Genomic DNA, 12,062 nt, shown 5'->3' on the forward strand with positions numbered 1-12,062 from the left:
TGAGCCCAGTAAGGAAACCTCTTTAGCTCCTAAATTAGAAACCAGAGAAGCTTGACAGCCTTCACATGTGGGAAACCTATTGAGCAGTGAATTGAATAATTATTCCTGAGGGCTGTGTGTGGATATAGGAACGCACGACACTCAGTACTCCACGAAAGGCACATTTGCCTTCCCAACCCTCAGAATATACTAAAAATGTGTTTTTTCCCCTCCTAAATGTCATTAGCATATTCTGATAATAAACAATTGTCTTTAATAGCCAGATATTTAATATAGAAGTTATACATATATAGAGATGCAGCCGTTCAGCCTATTGTCCTGAAAACTGGAAAAATCTGCTCCTCCTGTCCTAAATATTAAGGAAGTACATAGCAGATGCTGGAGAATCTGTAAATTAAATATAATAGGATTACCATGAGTTTTCACTGCTATAGGTATTTAGATTCCATTCTTACATGACTTATCCACACTGATAAAGAATACACATAAAATTAGGGTCTTTTCTGCCTTTGATAAAGAACAAAATACTGGTAAGATAGTTTTAAATAATATGAGTTGAGTTCTCAATTAACTGTTGCAAGTGTCAGAGTAGTGTTCTATTTGTGAGTGGCAGAAAGTATCAAGACACTAGGAGAGGGCAGTTAAGAAGGCCCCCATAAAACTGTGGAAATGAGAATATGGTACAAAGGTAGACAAATTCCTTGTTACAGAAATAAGGATATCGAAATGAATTAGGTTTTTTAGATCAATAATGTCAAAAACTATTAAGTATGTGATTCATTAAATGCAATAGCCAAAGTAAAAGTATTTTTCTTTTCAGAAAAGTATTCCATGATGTACTAATTTCAAAAGAACAAACATACACATTCCAAAACCACTTGCATGTGTTGACAATGTTGGTGACATATAAATTAATATGAGGTTTCTGGAGAGAATAGGCTTGAGCTTCACCATATATGTGTCTGTCCACCTAACTGGGTGGTGAGTTAAGAACAGGGACTGTCTTATTCATTGTTGTATCCCAAGTGTGTGATTCAATTTTGGTGGTTAGAAAATATTTTTTGACTGAATGAATGAACTTGGTATTATATACCAAGTGCTTTTAAAATTATTTGCACACCCCTTTAACACAGTATTTCTACCCCCTAGGAATTTATTTGAAGGAAGTAACCAGAGACACAAAGACACATATACAGGATGTTTGTTACAGTATTATATCTAATAGCACAAAATCTAAATGTTCAATCACAGAGAAATAATAAAATGTCATAAATCACACAAGGAACTAGGCAGTTATTTTAAAGTGTGTTTATGACTGGGCGCAGTGGCCCAGCACTTTGGGAGGCCGAAGCAGGTAGATCAAGAGGTCAAGAGATCGAGACCATCCTAGCCAACATGGTGAAACCCCTCTCTACTAAAAATACAAAAACTGGCTGGGCGTGGTGGTGCATGCCTGTAATCCCAGCTACTCGGGGTGCTGAGGAGGAGAATCACTTGAACCAGGGAGTTTGAGGTTGCAATGAGCCAAGATTGCACTGCTGCACTCCAGCCTGGTGACAGAGCGAGAATCCATCTCAAAAAAAAAAAAAAAAAAAAAAGTGTGTTTACAAAGTATAATTATTGACAAGGAAAATTTTCATAATGCAACATAATATGTCCAGTATATTTAATACATATATATACACCTAGATTCTAATGTATTATATACATATGCATGAGCATATTTATATCTATAGAAAAACAACTTGTGAAATACACCAAATTGTTAACACACTTTGCTAATAAATATAACTTAGTTGATATACCTTAACATTTACAAAAGTAAACTAAACTTATACTTAAAATGAAATATAAATAATTTTAGTTAATAAACATACTCCATTTCCATGTGTGCTCTATCTAGAAACTACCCAACAACCACAAAAAAGCATTTGATATTTAGTCTTATAATTCAAAAATGAGACCTTCATAAGGAAAAGGAAAATACGCAAATATGGTTTAAACACCACAAGAGCAACTCCACCAAAATGAGCACATACTTTAAAAATAGTCATGCAAGTAAAATATCTCATTGGAAAGATAAATATTAGTGAATATTTTATTGGAAATATAAAAACATTCATATTTAGAGTAATGTAATAGGGAAACATACCTTACAAAAATATTCTATAATATTTTAGAATAATATACACTAGAAAACAAATACAGTTGTTTCCAAATTTTACTTTCTAAAAATAAAATCCTACTACTAATTCTTAACAAGGGTATGGTATTTTCCTTTTTTAATGCTGTTTTATGTTATCACTCCCTAAAGTCAATAACTGTATCAGAATTCTGGGCTCATCTGATGAAAACATTCCATCCCTATTGAAAAACAATCTGAAATCACATAGCCTGAGTCTGCTTCCCTGTGTACTCCATACAAACCAAACCACAGAAGTTACTAAAATTAAACAGTGGAGAATTGATTCACTGATAGGCCAGCAAAAGGATTTTAGGTTTTTTAATTCTTTGGGCATTGTTTTGTTATTGTCATTATCTTTTTTTCTTTAATCCAGGGAAAGTCTCTACCACAAAGGTCTCAAAGCAGAGTTTAAAAGCAAGAATGGATCTTGTCTGGGTGTTCAGCTATCCATATGCACAGGCTCATTCTTCAGCAGAATTTACTAAACTCTTTAGCGTCTTTGAATCAGTTTTTATCTTTGTTAATTAAAACAAGCTAAATTGCCTTTTCTGAAATCTTAGGAAGTTCTATTCTCAGATAACCTACATTAAACTTTTAAGAAAGATGGAGAATGGTTCAGAATAATTATTACAGTAGCCAAGAAGTCCAGAAATGCTAATGGCTAAGGAACAAGGAACCCTAAATATCTTAAAGTCTAGCGTTAGGAGCCAAAGAGATCAGGACAAATACTGCAAGGCCTTGTACATTTGTCTGACCTGTTGCCCTGGCAAAATGACAGGGGAAGAGAATTAATACCCAAATTCTGGTCATAGGCTCAGCTACTATTCAGCTGAGACAACCTTGGAATGTAACTTAAAACTAAGAGTTCTGGGCCAGGCATGGTGGCTCATGCCTGTCATCTCAGCATTTTGGGAGGCTGAGGTGGGAAGATCGTTTGAGCCAAGGAGCTTGAGGTTACAGTGAACTATGATCAGGCCACTGCACTCTGGCCTGGGCAACAGAATGAAACCCTGTGTCTGAAAACAAAATCAAACCAAAAACAAAAATCCTCATGTAAAGATAACCCGATCAAACAGGAGAATTTACCACTATATGCAAGAATATGGCAGTTACTGACAGGAATATTTATGCTAAAGCATTTTAATGATTATTCAATGCCAAAAAAGTGTGAACTGATTAAGGGGGGGAAAACAACATTATCACAAACAACGTCATCATACGCATCTCCCTAGCTACATAATTTTCCACTTGTCACAGACACAAATTTTAACATTACTATTTGAAACAGCCACAAGGTACCAAATATATTATTTACAGATTATAAGCCTTCAGGTTTTTCAGGTCTGAAACTTAGCATTCATCTGAATGTTTATAATCATGTAACTGAAGTCTATATACAACATTAATCTGAAGTAGTGAACTCTTGAGCAAGCTCCCACAGTACTTAACTAATTTCAGGAATGAAAGTGCACCTCTTAAAACATGCAGTGATAGAACTGGGGAAATGCAAAGAATAGGCCTGAAATTCTAGTCTGTGGGGAGATCTTAAAGCATAGCGAGACTCCGTCTCAAAAAAAAAAAAAAAGGAAAAAAAAAACTAATAAAAGATGAGAATATAAACAAGTTTACAAAAGTATCTGATAAATGCATAGATAATAGAGCAGGAACCAGTTCTTAAAGAAAATGTATTTATTCAGAGCATCTGACAGACAATGCTATAGATGGGGTGGCAGGGACTGTGAGCTGCCTCCCAATGTCTGTTCTCTTTTGACATGGTATCATAATTTCTAGTTGCCCATACAGTCACTTAACTCAAGACTCATTTCCCAGCCTCCCTTGCTGCTGGGTATGGTCATATGACTAAGATTTGGCCAATGGGATGTGAGTATACATATTACACACAACTTCTGTCATGATCTTTGCCCTGGTTAGAATCTGATTGAAATGGTCAGAGCCATCTTAGGCCATGAAATAGTAGATACATGAGCATCAAGGTACAAGGAGCCTGGGTCCTTGGTGACTGAAGAACCACAGTCAGGCCTGGACCTTCATTCTAGCCATGTAGATAGTAGGTAAATAAATATCTATCTTGTTTGCACCATGATTACTTGGGTTTTCTCTATAAATAACAATTAGTCAAAATAATACAATAGCTAACATTTATTTGGCATTTACTACATACCAGACACTGTGTTAAGTGCTTTATATAAACTCTCTCATTTGCTCAAGACAGTAAAAATTTCAAGCAATTATTCCTATCTTTTCTTCATAAGGAGAAAAGATAACTTTCTCAGAGTCATTCAGCTCCTAGGGTCTGAACATAGGCCTATCTGATGCCGATGCCATGGTCAGGCTGCGAGCCACAACCACATACACGATAAATTCCATTTGCCTGGGATGGAGAGCAGCCACGATTCCCTCCCACAAAGCATTCCAAGAACGTTGAGTTTTATGTCCCCCAGATTTAACTGGCATATCTTCAGGACTGTGAAGAATGAAAAAAAAATCACAGCACAGCACAGAAATGAAGAAAGAGTTATATAGCAAGATTCACAGAGGAAAAAGAAAATCATTACCACTGCCACTCCAATACAGTGCAACTTAAAAGTCATGCCATAAAGCTATACACCAAATGGTTTATAGTTTTTTGGCTTTGGGTTTTTGTTTGTTGTTGTTGTTGTTGTTGTTAGCAGGAGGAGATTATGGAGGACCTTTATTTTCTACATTACATATTTTTATAAGGTTTGAAATTTTTATAATCATCCAGTATTACTTTTATCATCTAAAAAGACAATAAGGATTTTTTAAAATATGTCATAATGGGTATCAGAAATTTTCCTGCTTGGAATTTTATTATTTACGAGAATGCAATTGTAAGTTATAATAAAAAGTGTCAAAGTGCTAGAGAAATGTAATTATAGAGATAAAATAATAAAGGAAACATATCAGTTTCAAAATCAGTATCAAAATCTATTTCCAACCATATTATTCCAATAAGGATTTAAAGCAGCTTATAACAACAACTACAGTACAACACAGGAGGAGAGTTAAGTGAAAAAAATTGAAAGCAAAGAGGAAAGTAAAGGTGAAAGAAATAAGATGAAAATGATTCCAGATGTACAGCGTGCAAAACACATGGGCTAAGGTTCCGTAGCCTTTGTTACAGATTCGCTGAAATATTTTTTCTAAGCTTCCTAGCAGACAAGGCAAAAAGGAGCTCAGAGTGTTCATCAGATAAAAGGAAGTGAATGGTTCAGAAGGAAGCACAACTGATTTTGGCACCAGGACCTACTGAGATGCTTTCTCTAATGAGTCCACAGAATGAAGGTGCTTTTTCACAAAATGAATTGTGTATCCAAACACAAACAGGATTTTTTTTTAATGTTGGGGCCCAGTTGCAAGTATAAAAGTTTAATAATTTAGGGGCCAAAATTTAACTGAAAGCTGAAAGGCATGCATATTATATAGAAATGCAAATAAAATGGTCTCAATATAGTTCCTGGACAAGCTTCCAACCACCTTCTCCTTTATATAAATGATATATTGTAATTTACTTTCCATAATTCACTTCCTTTGCAGATACTAATATCTTAAATATTACTGACCATTTTTAAATATGCAGCACTAAAATCATTATGGTCTGACACTTTTATATGCTTATAAAACACATTTTATTCTAACTGTTTTTATTAGAAGAAATGTGGCCTGCTGCAAACCAAAACCTACATATTTTACTTTGAAAAAAAAAAACCCCGCTGGAAATATAAAACCCCACACATTTGCTTTTAACACTGCTTGGGAACTAAGACCCATCAGGTGTACTTGACTGTGTTTTCACAGAAAAGCAGCACTCGCAGTGCAGGCACAGCCCATGGCATTCTCACTGCTCCCCAGGAAGGGGTGAGGGGTGACTGTGCAAGCTAGGGCTCCCTTTCACGGGGATCTCTGGACCATTGTGTCTCTAGACTTAAGAATACAGAAAACAAAATTCCTTGGAATTTAGCCTCTGAGGAGGCAGGCAAATTATGTTAACCACAAGCAAACATCTACATTACTCTCTGGTTAGTTTCCATTACCTTCTAAAATAAATTGCAATTTAAAATCAGATCTTATAAGACTACATATAACAAGACACCCATATGTTTTCTTTTCTTGCCTCATGAAATGACAAAAATTGCAAAAACTATTATTTAATAGCATTTAAATTTTAATACTCAAATCACACGTGTTTATATTTAAATAAATGTTTGTTTCTTAAAATACAATTTATTCCCAGACTCTCTTGCTATAAATTAAAACACAAATGGAAGACGAGGATGCCCAGAAATGATTCCAGCTGATGGAAGTTCCTGGTCCAGTACAGAAAAAGAAAGAGAATAACACTAAACATAAGTTAAAAGAAGAGTAGAAGCAAAATACACTGGCAGTAAAGGCACGTTGGTACCAGGCGGGTTCTTGGAAAACAGGTCAGCAGAAGTTAACAGGGTGGTCACTAGCCCAATGACCAAATGTTTCCAAAACATTGGTCCAAACACAAGCCTACTTGTTCTCTGCTGGCTGGTCCCTTACTAGAGATTTCCAGCTGGAACTTCAAAACTTGATATAAACCATGACCAAGTGGGCTTTGTCATGGGAATGCAACACTGGTTGGGTATTCAAAAGACAACCGATGTAATCCACCAGATTAGCAGATGAAATGGAAAAAAAGTCATCATCAATCAATGCAGAAAAGCATTTGTCAAAATTCAACATACATTCATGATTAAAAAAAAAAACTCTCAGCAAATTAGGAATAGAAGGGACCTTCTTCATTCTGGTAACACCTACGTCTAACATAATACTTAATGGTGAAAGATTGACTGCTTTCCCCCCAAGACCAGAAACAAGGCAAAAATGTCCACTCCCACCACACCTACTTGACATTGTACTAAAAGTTCTAGCCAATGCAAGAAAAAAAATCAAGGACAAGAAATAAAAGGCATGCAGATTTAAAATAAAGTTGTTCCTATTCACAGAGAACATGACTGGCTATGGAGAAAATCCCAAGGAATCAAGGGGAAAACAATTTCTAGAACTAGTAAGTGATTTTAGCAAGTTCACAGGATAAAGTTCAACACCAAAATTAACCATCTTTCCATATATACTCTTCTTGTATACACAGAAACCAAAAGAAAAAACACACATATTAGAAACCAAGAAAAAATACCACTTACAGTGTTACAATTTATACTTAAGTACAGATCTCAAAAAGCACATACAGGATCTATAAGCTGAAGATGACAAAATGCTGCTGAAAGAAATGAAAGAAGACTAAATAAATAGAGAGGCATACCATTTTGATGAATTGGACGATTCGACATAATAAAGCTATCCGTTCTCACCAAACTGATCTATAAACTGATGCAATCCCAATCAAAATCCCAGCATGATTTCCTGTAGGTACAGACAAGCTGATTCTAAAATTTATATGAAAAGACAGAAGAACTAGAATAACCAGAACAATTTTGATAAAGGAAAAATGAGGTTGGAAAAATCATATGAGCTGATTTTAAAATTTAATATAAAGCTACAGCAATGAAGACAGTGTGGTACTGGCAAAGGAACAGACACACGTGTGTCTGAAATTTTTCATCATAAACGGTTGTTAAAAATAAAATTTAAAATAAACCAAATATGAGGAATCTGGAAAGGTCACTGAGGCACATGGGGAACATTATTAAAAGGCTGGAGAACAGACACTACAGCTGTGATTCTTGCCTGTCTCATTCACTCACTCAAACTCAATGCTTGGCATAGAGCACACAGTCCATAAATAGCTGCTCAATGAATAAAAAGTGAATGATGCACCAAGGGAAAGCTTACTCTTTGTCCTTAACCTACAGAAGGAAATAGCACCAAGAATCATAATGGATTGATCTCCTTAATTGAAAACCAAATAGAGAAGGCTGGTTTACAAGTAAATTTTATTTTAGAATGTCAAATTCCAGATCTAGTCCCTATTCCCTCTCTTCCAAAATACCCCAGCCTACACTGGTTTCTCTTTTATGAACTCCTCTAGTAGGTGGCCTTAACATTTCTTACTCAATCAAATACAGCGTTGGACTGCACTCTTGTGTGTGGTGCCGGGGCTTTCCCATGTGGTTAGGATGGAAATAGCTGACATGTATTGATGGAGTTCCCGCCATATATCCTGGCACTGTTGTAAGTGCTTTCCACTCAACCCTGCAAAGCAAGTTATTAGTATCCCCTCCCCCAGATGAAGAAACTGGGGCATAGAGGGTCAAATAACTTCTCCAAGGTCACATTGCTAGTCCGGGGCAGAGCAAGGACTCAAACACAGGCAATGTGGCTCCATACTTGCCTCGGTACTGCCTCTTCTGAGGACCCTGAGAACCCAGACTCCTACAAATCACACTATTTTGTGTATTTTTCTCAGCAGTGTCCACCTAGGACAATGATGGGTATGCAGCACACACTTTAAAATCTAAATGGCTGGTGTGCTATCTGGGCTGTATTTGCAAATTCCAAGAGCATCTTTAGGGAAAGTTTTTAGCTAAAGTCTGTGTTGTTCTGAAGAACCCTCCTGAACTTTCTATAATGTTTTAGCTAATTCCACCATGAGGATTTCCATGACAAAAAAAAAATTGTTCATGTGTGATAAAGATAAGATATTAGTACTCACCAGATGTTAAGTTTTTAATGTAAATATTGCCCAAAATAGATACCAAAATAACACTAGCAAAGTAAAAATCCTCCTGGGGAAAATTATATCTCAGTGAAAGTACTTTCCTATAAATCCCCCTGCCACTCCCAACAAACACACATAGAAAGCCTTTGATGGCAAAGGAAACCTCAAAGATGTCTTGCACTGAGAAGATAAAATATACAACGCCCTCCAGGAATTCTGGTCCTTCTTAAGATCTCTATCACTAATTGTTTTTGGAAAACCTCAATAGGAGTATTTGTTTCAATTCTGGGTTACATGTGGTTTAAGGGTAAAGAAAAGAAATGACTGTAGTCAGTCATCCACAGTCATCTCTCTAATGAGATATGTGCTTACTGAACATATCTCATCTTAAAACAAATTTTTTTTATAAAAGATGAGTTTTTCCATTGATCTTTTTTCTTCTACAGCATTCTACTAAAGAGAGATTAATCCTAAAACAACAAGAAAGGCCTTTAATGAAAGCTCACCACAGCTGGCCAGCACCCAGGCTTTAGCTGTGTCCCACGATACACTCCAGACATTCTGCATGTTCTCTGTATGTTACATGTCAGACCATTCCAATGGAATGAGAAACTATGACTATACTATAATTTTTACATTTAACCCAAGTTTTTGCTGACATAATTAGCTAAAAATAGCAAAAAGGGTAACAAGAGCTGTTCAGTTAACAAAACTAATTTCAAATAACAAATTTGGGGGAGGATAATTTCAGTGACCACAAAGTAAAAGTAACAACTTTATCCTATCAAGGACAACAATATGCTAACCGAATTCACCACCTATAAGGGGATTCTCTAGGAAACCCACCACCGGTATCCAATTTCCACTGGCAAGAAAGAGAACACAGACGTGATCATGCGACCACTAGGTGGCACCTTCACACTGCTTCATCTCAAAACCTTATTTCCACCTCTACTATGGCCTTCCCAAAGTATTAGCAGTATAAAATTCAAAACACAGGTGCCTCACTTTAACAAAAACTAAATAAATAAATTAGAAAATATATTTTTAATTAAAAACTTTTCCCATTAACTTCTACATATAATGCTTTGGTATATAATCACAGAAGAATATCTCACCAAACTGTCAATATAAATTGGTATTCTGACTTTATCGCCCCTTGGCAATGCATTGTTCTAATATTACAACGTAGAACTGAGATAAATTTGTTTTCATTCTTTTTATCACAAATATCTTCTAAATGTACATAACAGGAGTCTATTCTGCCCCTTCCCATAGAAGGTGGTTATTTGAGAATGACGTCTTCCATACAAAGTGCCACTGTCTTCAAAATGCTTTGACAAAGGCCATTAACTGAACTAAACTTCTTTACTTATAAATAAACACAAAAGGACTCACCAAAATGACTCTAGAGACTGCTCATCTTATGGAACTTGGTCTGGTATAGTAGCTTCAACTATATGTGTAACTGAATTAAAACAATTGTAAAAGCCCTGTGAGCAAAGGCTGTGCCTAACTGAAAAAACAAATGGCGGGCTCTAATATTTCTCGAGTCCCAGCCTATGATGGCAAGTGTCAAGTAATCCTGCAGACTGGGTAGAATGTATACCATTTCTTCATACCTTTCACATAAATACACTGAGGTTTTAGAAGATTTTTTAAAACAGGTCTAGATTATGACCTTGTAGGATCAACAAACAATTAGCAAATTTCCCAAGACTTGGGTGACATTATTAGATTCAAAGGGAAAGTCTGAGTAATGGGCATTTTGCTTATTTGGAATTATGTTTTATGTTTTGTTTGTTGTTGGCAGGGGCATGGGGTAGACAGTTCTGCCAACTTGTCTGTATCTATTTGCAAAATACCACCCCTGTTTCAGGTAGTTACAAATGGCAGGGTCCCAAGTAAACTTTTTAAATGTGCGGTTTCTCCTTGGCAACCTCAATCTCTCCTTTTTTCTCCAGTTTGTGTCCTTCCCTGCTTTGTAGCTTCTCACTCAATAACACTCTTGCTTTTGACACCCCCAATGCCCTTTCACCTTTCTTTCTTTCCTTTATTTTTTTTTACTTTTTTTTTTTTTTTTCTGAGATGAAGTTTTGCTCTCCTTGCCCAGGCTGGAGCACAATGGCACAATCTTGGCTCACTGCAACCTCCGCCTCCTGGGTTCAAGCAATTCTGCCTCAGCCTCCCAAGTAGCTGGGATTACAGGCATGCACCACCACACCCAACTAACTTTATATTTTTAGTAGAGATGGGGTTTCACCATGTTGGCCAGGCTGGTCTCGAACTCCTGCCCTCAGGTGATCCACCCACCTCGGCCTCCTAAAGTGCTGGGATTACAGGCGTGAGCCACTGCACCCGGCTTTCACCTTTCTAAATTGACTGAGGCAAGGGTCTAGAATCAGCCATTTCCATTCTAAGGTAAACATGCCAGTCACTTGCAGAGTTGGTCCCTACCTCCCATGTGGTTCCCTGGCACTTCATATCTGCCTCTTTTTCAGGCCTGAATACCTCACATTGTAACTCTCTGTCTACATGAAAGCCTCCTCTACCAAGCTAAAAGTTTGTCAAGAAAGAAGACCAGGTCTTAATCTGTATGCCCAAAACCTACCTATGGTGTTTGTAAACAGTAAGCCCTTAATCAATGCTTGTTTAATGAATGTATCCTCTTGCCTTGCCTGATTTACATTTTAAGCCTCTTCTTTAATTGTGGAAAGGCTTTACCTCTACCTAACACAGGAGTTCTTAATTTTAGAGTTCAAGAGCACGTCTTTATGTACATCTATATGAGCATTTTTCCAGTAAAGAGGTTCACAGCCTTAATGAGATTCTTAAAGGAATCTCTAACTCTCAAAATTTGGAACCAAACCAAGCTAAAGAACTTCAAGCACTAGGAATCAGAAGAGAGATGTATTATTAGGCTAAGGGGCCTGCCAAGCATCATGGGACTATATTGGTAGGAAGCTACCAACTCTGCTTATAGGTAATGTCTCTGAATACAAAATAGAAGTAGAAAGACTAGTCTCTGCTGAGAAATCAGACCAGTCGATGCAATCATATGCATTCACAAAACACATACCTAAAAGAAACCACAACTTCAGGGCAATGATAATGATCAGAATACAGATGTTCCTCAACTTACAATGGGCTTACATCCTGACAAACCCATTGTAAGTTGAAAATACAGTA

The 12,062-nt window shown here is 36.6% G+C and overlaps 1 protein-coding gene across 4 annotated transcripts in view; it reads right to left on the minus strand.

The window, feature by feature from the left end:
• Positions 1–12,062, minus strand: part of FSIP1 (fibrous sheath interacting protein 1) — a 194,984-nt gene that overhangs the window by 87,621 nt on the left and 95,301 nt on the right. The window lies entirely within an intron of this gene.

Source organism: Macaca thibetana, chromosome 7, assembly GCF_024542745.1.
Source record: "Macaca thibetana thibetana isolate TM-01 chromosome 7, ASM2454274v1, whole genome shotgun sequence".
Lineage (NCBI taxonomy): Eukaryota > Metazoa > Chordata > Mammalia > Primates > Cercopithecidae > Macaca > Macaca thibetana.